The sequence below is a fragment of the Lutra lutra genome, chromosome 10, assembly GCF_902655055.1.
Source record: "Lutra lutra chromosome 10, mLutLut1.2, whole genome shotgun sequence".
Taxonomy (NCBI): domain Eukaryota; kingdom Metazoa; phylum Chordata; class Mammalia; order Carnivora; family Mustelidae; genus Lutra; species Lutra lutra.
Window position 1 is genome coordinate 98,783,518 of NC_062287.1, and position 18,027 is coordinate 98,801,544.

Here is an 18,027-nt window from a genome sequence, read left to right on the forward strand (position 1 = left end):
ATGAAATCGCAGACGCTCGGCCAGAAGACCTCGCATCTGAGGTTTCGTCAAAGCACTGGAAGTCATGGTAGTTATTCTCCTCTACACCAACCTCAACCCACTTTCTTCATTTTTAATATAAGAATTTAAAATTGAAAAATATCTTTTTTTAAGGTTTTATTTATTCATTTGGGAGAGAGAAAGAGAGCGAGAGAGAGAATGAGATGGGAGAAGGTCAGAGGGAGAAGCAGATTCCCCATACAGCCGGGACCCCGATGTGGGACCCAGTCCCTTGACTCAGGGATCATGACCTGAGCCGAAGGCAGTTGCCCAACCAACTGAGGCACCCAGGTGCCCCAAAACTGTAAAATATCTTTATGTAGTGCTTTAGCTACCTCCCACAAAATTTCTCATGTATTTTCATTATTATTCAGTTGAAATGTCTTCTAATTTTTAAAAATGACTTCTTTGACCACAGGATTATTAACAAGTGCAGAGATTATTTTCCAAATAGTTGTTTTCTTTCCTTGATATCTTCTTTTACTGATTTCTGGTTTATCTTTTTCCTTTTTTGTTTAAATTCTTTTAGCTAACATATAGTACATCATTAGTCTGAGATATAGTGCTCAACAATTTATCAATTGTGTGTAAAACCCAGGGCTCATCACATCATATGCCATTCTTAATGCCCATCACCCAATTATCCCATCCCCACCTCACCTCCCCTCCAGCAAACCTTGGTTTGTTTCCTGTAGTTAAGAGTCTCTCATGTTTTTTCTCCCTCAATGAAGACTTCCCTTTCAGTTTTCCCTCCCTTCCCTTACAATTTTCTGTGCTGTTTCCTATGTTCTCACATATGAGTGAAACCATATGATAATTGTCTTTCTCTGACTGACTTATATCACTCAGCATAATACCCTCCAGTCCCATCCGTGTTGATGCAAATGCTAATATTCATCCTTTCTGATGGCTGCGTAATATTCCATTACACACACACACACACACACACACACACACACACACACCACATCTTCTTAATCCATTTAGCTGTTGATAGACATCTCGACTCTTTCCACACTTTGGCTATCATGGACACTGCTGTTATGAATCTTAGGGTGCAGGTGCCCCCTAATTTCTAGTTTAATTCCTCTGTGAATGATGTCATTTTTTTTTACACTTATTTGAAACTTGTTTCATGGCCTGTTGTAATGTCTATCTTGAGCATACCACATATGCTTGAAAGAGTAGGTATTCAATTTTAGGGTGCTATGCTCTACAAATATCAGGTAGGTTAAGGTGGTTCATATGATGTTGTTTGGATCTATGTTTTTAGTAATTTTTAAAATTGAATCCTATTTCCGCTTGCTGGGGTGTGTCGTAGTGGTGGTGTTAAAGTCTCTAGCTATTATTGTGGAATTGTATACAGATTTCTTTCAGCCCAAGAAAGAAAACACTGCAGATGAGAGAATGGCATATCAGAGATCTTAAGCCACTTGTTAAAGGTTATACATCTCCAGGTGGCAAAGTCAGCATTCAAACAAGGCAACTTGACTCCTTAGTTCATACTTTAAAGCACCCTATCATGTTGCCTCCTGTCTGTCTTATGTTCCTCACAGGGCAGAAATGCTTTTCAAAATGTTATGGTAACATAAGGCAAGAGTCAAAAGTCAAGTTTAGTTTAAACTTACTTAAAAAAAAAAACAATAAAAAATCCATTCCTATTTAATACCAGCTACTTATATTTCTGTATTTCCAAATAATATATATTATATTTAATACCTCCTCAAATAGATGGCATAAAACCATGTCCTTTGTATAGTGACTGCTTAATAACTACCATTGAATGAATGAATTTGGGATGATTCAGCACAGAAATCCAAAGTCGGGATAAAAACAGTGGCTCCCTTAGCCTGTCAAGTTTGAACCACTAAGTTAATGTGACAAGGGGGAATGGCTGTCCCTATGGCCCACTCCTCTAATTGGGATGCAGTGACCCTGGGGTCTCATTAGCAAGCCTCAAGGCACTCTTGCGAACCATGAATGTGCTCTTGCTTCCGAAGAGGAGCTCACGTCTGGCAATGGCTTTGGCTGGCATGACTCCACATATGCTTCCCTGAACCTTCTGTGTTTAAAAATTTACTGCAGCCTTTCACTTCTCTGACTTCTTGACTTCTTGACGTCCGTGGCTCCACTGAAGAGAGTGGAGCTCACTCAGGTCTGTTCTTATGGAGTCTTGGTGTTCTGGGGACTCTTTGGCTGGAATAAGCCTGAATTGTCCAAGGATCCTTACAGAAAACAGATGTCCTCCCTGGTGTTGCTCTCTCTGTTTTGTTCTCAGTGTCCAGATATCAGCCCTGCTGCACAGTATCTTAGTATTTCTCAGGTTCCTGCCTTTGAATGCATCAAGTGTGAGTTGATTGATTTTTTTTTTCTTGTATCTCTGGAATCCTTCGCCATCAGCCATTTTCTTGTTCACCCTTTAGCTACTGAGGACACGTCCTCTCTGGGAGATGCTCCTACTTCCCAAGTCAGGAGTATTGTCTAGTGATTAAGAAGGTGCTTTTGAACCCTGGTTTGCATTGCTGGCTCTGGCCTTTACTAGTACAAGAACGTGGCCAAGTCACTCATTCCCTCTGACCCTCATTTTCCTCATTTGAAAACATAGGAGCAATCACAGTAGTGCCTCAGAGTGATGTTGTGTTGATTAAGTGAGATGATGCCTTTAAATCACGTTGTGTAGGGCCTGGCATACAGATCTCCTCGACTGAGGCAAGCACACCGTATACTGCTATGGTTACTATTCCCTCTTCCCAGAGGGTGCTTCCACACAAATCTTATTCCTTAGAGGCTTGCCATATGACTGCCCAGACCATGGTGGGGTTATTGCTCATGGCCCGGGAGAGTGGAGGGGTCAGAGTTCACAGAGCTGGCTGGCTTCCCCAGCCTTTCAAACAGGCTGCCCTGGTATGTGGTCTGTGACACCATTTAACTGTTTGGAGATGGAGGAATTCCAGGGTGTGTTTCACTGAAACACAAGGTGCAGTCTTGGCACCCTTTTCCTGAAGCCTAGGCCCACCCGGCAAGGTGTTCTTTATTATAAATGAATCTTCTGATACCTGAAGCTTGAAGGACTCTTAGAAGATTTATTTATGGGGCACCTGGGGGGCTCAGTGGGTTAAGCATCTGCCTTCGGCTCAGGTCATGATACCAGGGTCCTGGGATCGAGTCCTGAATCAGGCTCCTTATTCAGTAGGAGGCCTGCTTCTCCCTCTCCCTCTGCCTGCTGCTCCCCCTGTTTGTGCTTGCTCTCTCTCTCTGTCAAATACATAAATAAAATCTTTAAAAAAGATTTATTTACATTTTAATCTTTTAAAGTAGGAATGTTTCTAGATTGCATTATAAACTTCCTTTCTCTTTCAAGACAGACAATGTATCTGAAAACTGGTAAGGGATCCCATACAGTGTAAGGCAATGCAAACATGTAACGTGGACCTCTAATCCCCAACCAACCCCAGACAAAGCAGTGAAAAGAATTAGTAATGACAGAAAGCTACCTACTTGCTTTTTCTATTTTTTAAAAATATTTTATTTATTTATTTCGAGAGAGAGAGAGAGAGAAGAAAGAGTGCAAATGCGAGTGAGCATGAGCAGGGGGAGGGGCAGGAGTAGAGGGAGAAGGGAATCTTTTTTTTTTTTAGATTTTATTTATTTGACTGAGAGAAAAAGAGAGAGAGATCACAAGTAGGCAGAGAGGCAGGCAGAGACAAAGAGGGAAGCAGGCTCCCTGCTGAGCAGAGAGCCTGATGTGGGGCTCAATCCCAGGACCCTGAGATCATGACCCAAGCTGAAGGCAGAGGCTTAACCCGCTGAGCCACCCAGGTGCCCCAAGAGAGAGAATCTTCTTTTTTAAATTTTTAAATTTTTTAATCTTTAAATTTTTAAAATAATCTTTTATTTTTTTTATTAACATATAATGTATTATTAGCCCCAGGGGTACATGTCTGTGAATCGCCAGGTTTACACACTTCACAGCACTCACCATAGCACATACCTTCCCCAGTGTCCATAACCCCACCACCCTCTCCCTGCCCCCCCTCCCCCGGCAGCCCTCAGTTTGTTTTGTGAGATTAAGAATCTCTTATGGTTTGTCTCCCTCCCGATCCCATCTTGTTTCATTTATTCACCCATGTTGCATCTCTACTTCCTCATATCAGGGAGATCATATGATAATTGTCTTTCTCTGATTGACTTATTTCTCTATGCATAATACCCTCTAGTTCCATCCACGTCATCGCAAATGGCAAGATTTCATTTTTTGATGGCTGCATAGTATTTCATTGTGTGTGTGTGTGTGTGTGTGTGTGTGTATACCATCTCTTCTTTATCCATTTGTCTGTTGATGGACATCTAGATTCTTTCCATAGTTTGGCTATTGTGGACATTGCTGCTATAAACATTTGGGTGCACGTGCCCCTTTGGATCACTACCTTTGTATCTTTATGGTAAATACCCAGTAGTGCAATTGCTGGGTTGTAGGGTAGCTCTATTTTCAACTTTTTGAGGAACCTCCATACTGTTTTCCAGAGTGGTTGCACCAGCTTGCATTCCCACCAACAGTGTAGGAGGGTTCCCCTTCCAAGAAAGGAAATCTAAACAGACTCCATGCTGAGCAGGGAGCCTGAAGCGGAGCTTGATTTCAAGACCCCAAGATCATGACCTGAGACAAAATCAAGAGTTGGATGCCCAACCAACTGAGCCACCTGGGAGCTGCTATTTTTTTTTTAACTCATTAAATATTGATTATCATTGTCAGTGAAATTAATTTGTTTGGTGTATTTCTGTTTTTCCAGCTTAGAATCACAGCACTTAATCCAACTGTTTTATGTATAGGTAGGGAAATACAACACCAAGCAGAGAAAGGGAGTTGTTCGAGGTCACTCAGCTACCAGTGAAAAAGTTGGGACTAAAACAGGTCTTTTGTCTTCCAGACCAGTGTCTTTTTCATGGAGACATGCTACCTCCTTTGGGCAATGTCCACTGTGAATCTCTGAAGTTTTTCAGTAGTAGGAGGCCAGGGAAGGAAGGAAGGTGTAGCACACCAGCACTGCAAGGGGACGAGCTGGAAGAGAGCCCTGCAGGAGGGATAGGGAGAGCTCTCGGATAAGATGATCTACAGTGTCTCCCAGATTGCATTGTTGTTCCACTTGTTGGTGGAACTCGCAAGTACTTAAACATTAATTTTTTGAGCTTCCTTTTCCTCATCTCTAAAGTGAGCATATTATAATAGTTATCTTAAAGGTTGTGGTGACCATGAACTGGGAGAAGGTGTGAAGCTCATGGACTGAGTCTGGCCTCCAGCAGCTCTGCCATGGTGATGAGGACGTGATAGCAAGAGGGGGGATCCCTTACATTCTCCATCATCCTGCTTCATATCCTCACCAACTGCGAGATCCAAGGGCATGTTGATGGTTTAAAGATGGCATGAAGGTATGAGAGAGGAGTAATTTAGTAAGTACATAAGTAAATAAGTATGAGAGAGGAGGAAACAAGGACAGAAATGAGTATAAACTTGGGCAAATTACTTAATCTCTCTAAGCCTCACTTTCCTTATTTGTAAAATGGGGCTAAGAATAGTAAATACATAAGAATGTTTTGAGGATGAAATAACATAAGCCAGGTATTATTTTATTATTGTATAATACAAGTCATGAAAGTGAAGCACAGATGATGATGATGATTTCTCTGGGAAAGTCTAGGTCAGAATAGAATCTCTTGAATGGAAGGAAAGGGAGGATCAGTCATGCTGTGGAGAAGCACGTTGTTTGCTCTTTAAATTTGGAGGGATTGGCTGTAAGAATCAGTGGCCGAGTACCTTGTCCATTAGGTATCCCTAGTTTTATGATTCTTTGTATTTGATATTTAATAAAAAAAAGTTTTGAAATAAATGGAGATGGGAAAGAACCTTGGAAATAAATCCTACGACATTGCCCTTGTAAACCAGTCCCCCACCAAGTCTGACCAGCGGCCATTGAAATCTAGTAATGCTTGATATGTAGCGAGCACCTACTAAATGCTGGGCACTGTGCTATTTCTACATTATCTCACAATAGTTACCCTACGTGATATGTATTACTATCTGCACCTGACATATGAGGGAATTATCTTTCTGAGAGGTCAGGTGACTTGACCAATGTCATTTGCCTATGCATTCACTTCCTTATTCATCTATTTCTTTGCTCAACATGCTTTCATGATTTTTCCAGGTCTGCCTCTGGTCTAACCCAGCTGGGGTAGACATTTACATGGAACCTCACAGTTTCTATATAACTAAATGCTTTCTATAGACAGTATTTTAACTATGGCATAAAGAGGGTGTTATGGGTATTGGTTATGACAAAGTGTGACCTTGAGAAAATAACCATGAGTTTTAGATCCTGCCTGTATAAAATGAAGGAATAAATAAAATGCATTTTAAAGGTAATTGTGTTGATTTAAAATAATATACGCAAGGAGCCAAGTATGTCTGGCACATGTTAGTGTCAGTTAACATGAGCTCAATGAAATGAGATTACTTGCAGTTGTAAAGTCCTGTATATGTATAGGTTGTTGCCCTTATTTTTGACTTCTATAGCTATCATTTATTCATTCATTTAATGAAAAAATATGAATTTAGAACTATTATGTGCCAGGCATATTCTAAACACTTGAGATATATTAGATAACCAAACAGACAGTAAGTCCTGCTTCATACAACTCATGTTCTAGTAGAGGATGCAGACAATAAAATAAATATAGTAAATAAATTGATTATATAATATGTGCAATGGAAGCAATATGTGCAATGGAAGGAAGAAAAAGTGGAACAGAGTAAGGAAGATTGGGAGCGCTGAGATGTTGCAATTTTGAACAGGGTGATCAAATAGTTGTCTTAAGAAAGTGTGATTTGCAAAAAGACTTCAGGGATGTGAGAGAGTTAGCCAATAAATATTTAAGGGAAGAATGTCCTGGGTAAAAGGAACAACCAGAGCAAAGATTCCAAGGTGAGAGCATGCCTGGTGTATTTGATCAATATTATGGAGGCCAGTGTGCTTGAAACAAGGGAATGGAGGGGAGAGCCAGAGGAGATGAGGTCAGAGAGGCAGTGGGGATGGGCCCATGTAGGGCACTATGCATTGTGGCAGTTTTACTCTGAATGGAAGGGAACCCATGGAAGGGCTTGGAGGGAGTGCTCCAGCTGTCATGAGGAGAGCAGACTCGGAGAGCAGAATGTGTAGAGGACGATTAAGGGAACCACTAGGAAGGAAGGGAGAGGTGGTTGTGACTCAGAGCAGGGAGGAAGCTGTGGACATGGTAGAAGTAGATTCTCATTACACTGTGAAGGCAAAGACAAAATAAGTCTTGACTGAATAGGTGTGAGATGTGAGAAAAAAGGAAACAAGGATGACTCCCAGATTTTTAGGCTGACCATTCAGAAAGGCATGGTCACATCAATGGAGATAGAAGTTTGTCAGAAGAATATATTTTCTGGGAGAGGGAAGGTGTTCCTTTTGGACATGTTGAGGTACACAGGGCAGGTATTTATTCATTAGTTTATTTTACAAACACACCCTGAACTCACTATGTGAGTGCATATTGTGTGCAGACATTGAACATTATCTATATACAAGTGGTCAGAAGCCTTGCTATCAAGCAACTGAGAGTCTAGTGGGGGCATATAAATGAACATTTAGAGCAAAACATCATCATGACAGTGTGCCCCAGAAGCGATGGAACATAGAGGAATTGATGGGTATCCCTATCTTTTTAAACCTTTTTTTTTTCTTTTTGGAAATTTCACCACATTTATGTCTTTAAATTTGAACCATCTTTCATGCATTCCGTTCTTCCTTCTGGGACTTCTTTTGTATTGAAGAATAGTGGACAGACATACAGTGTTACGTTAGTTTGAGGTGTACGACTCAGTAAATCAAGAATTCTGTGTATTACACAATGCACACCATAAGCATAGTCACCAGATTGTACCATACAACATTGTTACACTATCAACTAATTAATTAATTTTTATTTGAGTATAGTTGACACATGATGTTACATTAGTTTCTGGTGTACAACTTAGTGATTTGACAAGTTTATAATGAAGCTATGTTTGCTACAAGTAAAGCTAACCATCTGTCCCATTATATCACTATTACAATATCATTGACTGTATTCTTTATTCTCTGCGTTTTATTCCTGTGATTTACTCATTCCATAACTGAGGCCTGTGTCTCCTCTCCTCTTCACGCATTTTGCCCAAATTGCTATCACCTTCCTCTTTGACAATGATCAGTTTGTTCTCTGTATTTATATTTCTGATTCTGCTTTTTGTTTAATTATTTTGTTTTAGATTCCATATATGAGCGTAGTCTTATGGTTTTTGTCATTCTCAGTCTAATTTCACTTAGCATAATATCCTCTAGGTCCATCTATGTTGTCTCAAATGGCATGATCTCATCCTTTTTTATGGCTGTGTAACAGTCCGTGTGTGTGTGTGTGTGTGTGTGTGTGTATGTATGTGTGTTTGTGTGTGTGTATCTCACATTTTCCATATCCATTCATCTTCTGATGGGCACTTAAGTATCCTTTGTGTTTTGGCGTTTGTAAATAATGTGAAATAAACATAGGGGTACATGTATCTTTTTGAGTTAGAGTTTTCATTTTCCCTGGGTAAATACCCAATAGTGAAATTTTCGGATCATATGGTATTTCTATTTTTAATTTTTTGAGGACTCTCCATACTGTTTTTCACAGTGGTTGTACTATTTTACATTTCCACCAAGAGTGCATGAATGTTCCTTTTTCTCCACATCCTTGCCAACACTTGCTGTTTCTTATCTTTCTTGATTTTAGTCATTCTAACAGGTGTGAGGTGATATCTCATTGTCGTGATTTGCATTTCCCTGATGATTAGTGATATTGAGCATCTTTTCATGTGTTTATTGGCTATCCGCATGTCTTCTTTGGAAAAATGTCTGTTCAGGTTCTCTACCCACTATTTATTTATTTATTTATTTATTTATTTATTTATTTATTTATTTAGGTGTTGAGTTGTAGAAGTTGTAGAAGAATTTTGCGCATTAACCCTATTTGGATATATCATTTGCAAATACCTTATCTATTCAGTAGGTTGTCTTTTTGTTTTGTTGATGGTTTCTTTCACTGCTTAAATGCCTTTTATTTTCATTGTAGTCCCACTAGGTTACTTTTACTTCTTTTTCCGTCCCTTAGGAGATGTAGCTAGAAAAATGTCACTCTGGTCAGTATCAGAGAAATTATTGCCTGTGTTCTCTTTTAGGATTTATATGGTTTTGGGTCTCACGTTTAGGTCTTTAATCCATTTAGACTTTATTTTTTTGTATGGTGTTAGAAAGTAGTCCAATTTTATTCTTTTACGTGTAGCTGTCCAGTTTTCCCAGCATCATTTTTTGAAACGTCTGTCTTTACTCTATTGTATATTTGTCTCTCCTTTGTCATAGATTAATTGACCACAAATGTGGGTTTACTTCTGAGCTCTCTGCTCTGTTCTATTGATCTATGGGTCTATATTTGTATCAGTACCATACTGTTTTGATTACTACAGCTTTGTGGTACTTTTTGAAATCTGGAATTGTGATACCTCCAGCTTCTTTCTCAGGATTGTTTTGGCTATTTGGGGTCTTTTGTGGTTCCATACAAATTTTAGTTTTATTTGTTCTAGCTTTGGGAAAAATGCTGTTGGTATTTTGATAAGGGTTGCATTGAATCTGTAGATTGCTTTGGGTACTTTGGGCATTTTACCAATGTTAATTCTTCCAACCCATGAGCATGGAATATCTTTCCAATTGTTTGTGTCATCTTCAATTTATTTCATCAGTGTTTTATGGTTTTTGGAATACAGGTCTTTCTCCTCTTTATTTCCAGTATTTTATTCTTTTTGGTGTAATTGTAAATGGTATTTAAAAAATTTCTTTCTGCAACTTTGTTGTTAGTGTACAGAAATGCTACTGGTTTCTGGGTATTAATTTTTTTATCTTGCCACCTTGCTGAATTTATTTATTACTTGGAGTAGTTTTTTGGTGGTGTCTTTATAATTTTCTATGTAGAGTATCATGTTATCTACAGAGAGTAACAGTTTAACTTTTTTTTTTTTTAACTGATACGGATGCCCCTTCCTCTCTCCCTCCCCACCATTCTTTTTCTTCCTTCTTCTTCCCTCCCCCTCTCTCTTTCTTTCTTCCTCCCTCCCTCCCTCTCTCCCTTCCTCTCTTCCTTCCATCCTCTCCTCTTTCCTTCCTTCCTTCCTTTTCCTCCCTCCCTCCTCCTCCCTCCTCCCTCCTCCCTCCCTTCCTCTCTTCCTTCCTTCCTTCCTTCCTTCTTTCCTTCCTTCCTTCACCTGATTGCTGTGACTAGGACTTCCAGTACTGTATTCAATAAAAGTGGCAAGAGTGGACGTCCTTGTTCTTGTTCCTGACCTTAGAGGGAAAACGCTCACTTTTTCACCATTGAGTATGATGTTAATTGTGAGTTTTTCATATTTACCCTTTATTATGTTGAGGTGTGTGGCATGTTCTCTTTCTTCCTATTTTGTTTAGAGGTTTTTGTTTTGTTTTGTTTTGTTTTGGTTATTGTCATGAATGGATGTTGAATCTTGTCAAGTGCTTTTTCTGTGTCTTTTGGGATGATCATCTGATTTTTATCCTTTGTTTTTTTGATGCAGTGTATGATGTTGACAGCTTTGTGAATATTAAACCATCTTTGCATCCTTGGAATAAATCCTACCTGATTGTGGCAAATGATCTTTCTTTTTACTGTATTGTTAGATTTGGTCTGCTAATATTTTGCATCTATATTCATCAGGGATATTGGCCTATAGTTTTCTTTTTTGATGATGTCTTTGGTTTTGTTATCAGGCTAATCTTGGCCTCATAGCATGTATTTGGAAGCTTTCTTTCCTCTTCTATTTTTTGAAATAGTTTGAGGAGAATAGAGATTAACTCTTCTTTATTTTTATTTACTTATTTATTTTTAGAGAGAGAGAGAGAAAGTGAGTGCAGAGGGAGAGAGAAAATCCAAAATCCAAAATCCAAAATCCATGCTAGGCAAAATCCATGCAGGGCTTGATCTCACAACCCTGAGCCAAAATCAAGAGTCAGACACTTTAACCAACTGAGCCACCCAGGTGCCCCTAAATCTTCTTTAAATGTTTGTCAGAAATTCACTGTGAAACCATCTTATCCTGCACTTTTATTTTTTGGTTTTTTTTTTTTTTTTTTTTTTTTTTTTTTTAGTAGTTGTTTGATTACCAATTCAATTTTATTACTTATAATTGGTCTATTCAGATTTTCTATTTCTTCCTGGTTCAGTTTTGGAAGATTGTGTATTTTTAGGAATTTATCCATTTCTTCTAGGTTGTCTAGTTTTTTTGGCATATAATTTTTCATAGTATTCTCTTATAATCATTTGTATTTCTGCTGTGTCATTTTTACTTCTCTCTCATTTCTGATTTTATTTATTTGGGTCCTTTCCCTTTTTTCTTGATGAGTCTGGCTAAAGGTTTGTCAATTTTGATTATCTTTTTAAAGAACCAGTTCTTGGTTTCATTGTTTGTTTTTTGCTTTTGTCTCTATATTATTTATTTCTGCTCTAATCTTTATTATTTCCTTTGTTCTACTCACTTTGGGTTTTGTTTGTTCTTTTTCTGGTTCCTTTAGGTATAAGATTAGATTGTTCATTTTTTTCTTGTTTCTTGAGGTAGGCCTTGTATTGCTATATATTTCCCTCTTAGAACTGCTTTCACTGTGTCCTAGAGATTTTGGACTGTTGTGTTTTCATCTTCATTTCTCTCCATGTATTTTTTTTTTTTTAATTTCTCCTTTGATACCTTCAGTGACCCACTGGTTGCTTAGTATCATTTTGTTTAGTCTCCAGATTTTTTTTTGTGTTTTTTTTTTCCAGTTTTTCTTTTCCTTGTGATTTGTTCTAGTTTCATAGTGTTATGGTCATAAAAGATGCATGGTATGATTTAGTCTTCTTAAATTTATTGAGGCTTGTTTTGTGGCATAATATGTGATCTATTTTGGAGAATGTTCCCTGTGCACTTCAAAGTAGTGTGTATGCCATGCATCCGGATGTTTATAGCAGCAACGTCCACAATAGCCAAACTATGGAAAGAACCTAGATGTCCATCAACAGATGAATGGATAAAGAAGATGGGGTATATACATACAATGGAATACTGTGCAGCCATCAAAAGAAATAAAATCTTGCCATTTGCGATGACACGGATGGAACTAGAGTGTATTAGGCTTAGCGAAATAAGTCAATCAGAGAAAGACAATTATCATATGATCTCCCTGATATGAGGAAGTTGAGAGGCAACGTGGGGAGTTTGGGGCTAGGAAAGGAATAAATGAAACAAGATGGGATCAGGAGGGAGACAAACCATAAGAGACTCTTAATCTCACAAAACAAACAGGGTTGCCAGCGAGGAGGGGGGTAGGGAGAGTGTGGTTGGGTTATGGACATTGGGGAGGGTATGTGCAATGGTGAGTGCTGTGAAGTGTGTAAACCTGGTGATTCACAGACCTGTACCCCTGGGGCTAATAATACATTATATGTTAATTAAAAAATAAAAAATTAAAGAAAATAGTGTGTATGCTATTGTTTTTGGATGAAATGTTCTGTATGTATCTGTTAAGTACATCTGGTCCAATGTATCAGTATCATTCAAAGACATTGTTATTGTATTATTGTATTGTATTATTGTATTACCATCATTTTCTCTCCTTATGTCCATTAATATTTGCTTCATGTGCTTAGCTGCTCCAGTGATGGGTGTGTATATATTTACAATTGTTGTATCCTTCTGTTGGATCGATCCCTTTATCATGATGTAATGCCTTTCTTTGTCTCTTGTTACCACCTTTGTTTTAATGTATTTTGATTGATATAAGTATTGCCTCATGGCTTTTTTTTTTTCACTTCCATTTGCATGATGAATATTTTCCCATCCCTTCATTTTTGGTTTGTATGTGTCTTTAGGTCTGAGGTGAGTTTCTTGTTGGCAGCATATAGATGTATCTTTTTTTTTTTTTTAAATTTTATTTTTTATAAACATATATTTTTATCCCCAGGGGTACAGGTCTGCGAATCGCCAGGTTTACACACTTCACAGCACTCACCATAGCACATACCCTCCCCAATATCCATAACCCCACCTCCCTCTCCTGACCCCCCTCCCCCCATCAACCCTCAGTTTGTTTTGTGAGATTAAGAGTCACTTATGGTTTGTCTCCCTCCCAATCCCATCTTGTTACATTTATTCTACTCCTACCCCCTTAACCCCCCATGTTGCATCTCCTCTCCCTCATATCAGGAGATCATATGATAGTTGTCTTTCTCCGATTGACTTATTTCGCTAAGCATGATACCCTCTAGTTCCATCCAGGTCGTCGCAAATGGCAAGATTTCATTTCTTTTGATGGCTGCATAGTATTCCATTGTGTATACATACCACATCTTCTTTATCCATTCATCTGTTGATGGACATCTAGGTTCTTTCCATAGTTTGGCTATTGTAGACATTGCTGCTATAAACATTCGGGTGCACGTGCCCCTTCGGATCACTACGTTTGTATCTTTAGGGTAAATACCCAGCAGTGCAATTGCTGGGTCATAGGGTAGTTCTATTTTCAACATTTTGAGGAACCTCCATGCTGTTTTCCAGAGTGGTTGCACCAGCTTGCATTCCCACCAACAGTGTAGGAGGGTTCCCCTTTCTCCGCATCCTCGCCAGCATCTGTCATTTCCTGACTTGTTAATTTTAGCCATTCTGACTGGTGTGAGGTGATATCTCATTGAGGTTTTGATTTGTATTTCCCTAATGCCGAGTGATATGGAGCACTTTTTCATGTGTCTGTTGGCCATCTGGATGTCTTCTTTGCAGAAATGTCTGTTCATGTCCTCTGCCCATTTCTTGATTGGATTATTTGTTCTTTGGGTGTTAAGTTTGCTAAGTTCTTTATAGATTTTGGACACTAGCCCTTTATCTGATATGTCATTTGCAAACATCTTCTCCCATTCTGTCAGTTGTCTTTTGGTTTTGTTCACTGTTTCCTTTGCTGTGCAAAAGCTTTTGATCTTGATAAAATCCCAATAGTTCATTTTTGCCCTTGCTTCCCTTGCCTTTGGTGATGTTCCTAGGAAGATGTTGCTGCGGCTGAGGTCGAAGAGGTTGCTGCCTGTGTTCTCCTCGAGGATTTTGATGGATTCCTTTCTCACATTGAGATCCTTCATCCATTTTGAGTCTATTTTCATGTGTGGTGTAAGGAAATGATCCAATTTCATTTTTCTGCATGTGGCTGTCCAATTTTCCCAACACCATTTATTGAAGAGGCTGTCTTTGCTCCATTGGACATGCTTTCCTGCTTTGTCAAAGATGAGTTGACCATAGAGTTGAGGGTCCATTTCTGGGCTCTCTATTCTGTTCCATTGATCTATGTGTCTGTTTTTGTGCCAGTACCATGCTGTCTTGATGATGACAGCTTTGTAATAGAGCTTGAAGTCTGGAATTGTGATGCCACCAACTTTGGCTTTCTTTTTCAATATTCCTTTGGCTATTCGAGGTCTTTTCTGGTTCCATATGAATTTTAGGATTATTTGTTCCATTTCTTTGAAAAAAATGGATGGTACTTTGATAGGAATTGCATTAAATGTGTAGATTGCTTTAGGTAGTATAGACATTTTCACAATATTTATTCTTCCAATCCAGGAGCATGGAACATTTTTCCATTTCTTTGTGTCTTCCTCAATTTCTTTCATGAGTACTTTATAGTTTTCTGAGTATAGATTCTTAGTCTCTTTGGTTAGGTTTATTCCTAGGTATCTTATAGTTTTGGGTGCAATTGTAAATGGGATGGACTCCTTAATTTCTCTTTCTTCTGTCTTGTTGTTGGTGTAGAGAAATGCAACTGATTTCTGTGCATTGATTTTATATCCTGACACTTTACTGAATTCCTGTACAAGTTCTAGCAGTTTTGGAGTGGAGTCTTTTGGGTTTTCCACATATAGTATCATATCATCTGCAAAGAGTGATAGTTTGACTTCTTCTTTGCCGATTTGGATGCCTTTAATTTCCTTTTGTTGTCTGATTGCTGAGGCTAGGACTTCTAGTACTATGTTGAATAGCAGTGGTGATAACGGACATCCCTGCCGTGTTCCTGACCTTAGCGGAAAAGCTTTCAGTTTTTCTCCATTGAGAATGATATTTGCGGTGGGTTTTTCATAGATGGCTTTGATAATATTGAGGTATGTGCCGTCTATCCCTACACTTTGAAGAGTTTTGATCAGGAAGGGATGCTGTACTTTGTCAAATGCTTTTTCAGCATCTATGGAGAGTATCATATGGTTCTTGTTCTTTCTTTTATTAATGTGTTGTATCACATTGATTGATTTGCGGATGTTGAACCAACCTTGCAGCCCTGGAATAAATCCCACTTGGTCGTGGTGAATAATCCTTTTAATGTACTGTTGAATCCTATTGGCTAGTATTTTGGCGAGAATTTTTGCATCTGTGTTCATCAAGGATATTGGTCTGTAGTTCTCTTTTTTGTTGGGATCCTTGTCTGGTTTTGGGATCAAGGTGATGCTGGCCTCATAAAATGAGTTTGGAAGTTTTCCTTCTATTGCTATTTTTTGGAACAGTTTCAGGAGAATAGGAATTAGTTCTTCTTTAAATGTTTGATAGAATTCCCCCGGGAAGCCGTCTGGCCCTGGGCTTTTGTTTGTTTGGAGATTTTTGATGACTGTTTCAATCTCCTTACTGGTTATGGGTCTGTTGAGGCTTTCTATTTCTTCCTGGTTCAGTTGTGGTAGTTTATATGTCTCTAGGAATGCATCCATTTCTTCCAGATTGTCCAATTTGTTGGCATAGAGTTGCTCATAGTATGTTCTTATAATTGTCTGTATTTCTTTGGTGTTCGTTGTGATCTCTCCTCTTTCATTCATGATTTTATTTATTTGGGTCCTTTCTCTTTTCTTTTTGATAAGTCTGGCCAGGGGTTTATCAATGTTATTAATTCTTTCAAAGAACCAGCTCCTAGTTTCGTTGATTTGTTCTATTGTTTTTTTGGTTTCTATTTCATTGATTTCTGCTCTGATCTTTATGATTTCTCTTCTCCTGCTGGGTTTAGGGTTTCTTTCTTGTTCTTTCTCCAGCTCCTTGAGGTGTAGGGTTAGGTTGTGTACCTGAGACCTTTCTTGTTTCTTGAGAAAGGCTTGTACCGCTATATATTTTCCTCTCAGGACTGCCTTTGTTGTGTCCCACAGATTCTGAACCGTTGTGTTTTCATTATCATTTGTTTCCATGAATTTTTTCAATTCTTCTTTAATTTCCTGGTTGACCCATTCATTCTTTAGAAGGATGCTGTTTAGTCTCCATGTATTTGGGTTCTTTCCAAATTTCCTCTTGTTATTGAGTTCCAGCTTCAGAGCATTGTGGTCTGAAAATATGCAGGGAATGATCCCAATCTTTTGATACCGGTTGAGAACTGATTTAGGACCGAGGATGTGATCTATTCTGGAGAATGTTCCATGTGCACTAGAGAAGAATGTGTAATCTGCTGCTTTGGGATGAAATGTTCTGAATATATCTGTGATGTCCATCTGGTCCAGTGTGTCATTTAAGGCCTTGATTTCCTTGTTGATCTTTTGCTTGGATGATCTGTCCATTTCAGTGAGGGGAGTGTTAAAATCCCCTACTATTATTGTATTCTTGTCGATGTGTTTCTTTGATTTTGTTATTAATTGGTTTATATAGTTGGCTGCTCCCATGTTAGGGGCATAGATATTTAAAATTGTTAGATCTTCTTGTTGGACAGTTCCTTTGAGTATGATATAGTGTCCTTCCTCATCCCTTATTATAGTCTTTGGCTTAAAATCTAATTGATCTGCTATAAGGATTGCCACTCCTGCTTTTTTCTGATGTCCATTAGCATGGTAAATTCTTTTCCACCCCCTCACTTTAAACCTGGAGGTGTCTTCGGGTTTAAGATGAGTTTCTTGTAGGCAACATATAGATGGGTTTTGTTTTTTTATCCATTCTGATACCCTGTGTCTTTTGATTGGGCATTTAGCCCATTAACATTCAGGGTAAGTATTGAGAAATATGAATTTAGTGCCATTGTATTGCCTGTAAGGTGACTGTTATTGTATATTGTCTCTGTTTCTTTCTGATCTACTACTTTTAGGGTCTCTCTTTGCTTAGAGGACCCCTTTCAATATTTCCTGTAGAGCTGGTTTGGTGTTTGCAAATTCTTTCAGTTTTTGTTTGTCCTGGAAGCTTTTAATCTCTCCTTCTATTTTTAATGATAGCCTAGCTGGATATAGTATTCTTGGCTGCATGTTTTTCTCATTTAGTACTCTGAATATATCATGCCAGCTCTTTCTGGCCTGCCAGGTCTCTGTGGATAAGTCTGCTGCCAATCTAATATTTTTACCATTGTACATTACAGACTTCTTTTCCCGGGCTGCTTTCAGGATCTTTTCTTTGTCACTATGACTTGTAAATTTTACTATTAGGTGACGGGGTGTGGACCTATTCTTATTGATTTTGAGGGGGGTTCTCTGAACCTCCTGGATTTTGATGCTTGTTCCCTTTGCCATATTGGGGAAATTCTCTCCAATAATTCTCTCCAATATACCTTCTGCTCCCCTCTCCGTTTCCTCTTCTTCTGGAATCCCAATTATTCTAATGTTGTTTCGTCTTATGGTGTCACTGATCTCTCGAATTCTCCCCTCGTGGTCCAGTAGTTGTTTGTCCCTCTTTTGCTCAGCTTCTTTATTCTCTGTCATTTGGTCTCCTATATCGCTAATTCTTTCTTCTGCCTCATTTATCCTAGCAGTGAGAGCCTCCATTTTTTATTGCACCTCATTAATAGCTTTTTTTATTTCAACTTGGTTAGATTTTAGTTCTTTTATTTCTCCAGAAAGGGCTTTTATATCTCCCGAGAGGGTCGCTTTAATATCTTCCAT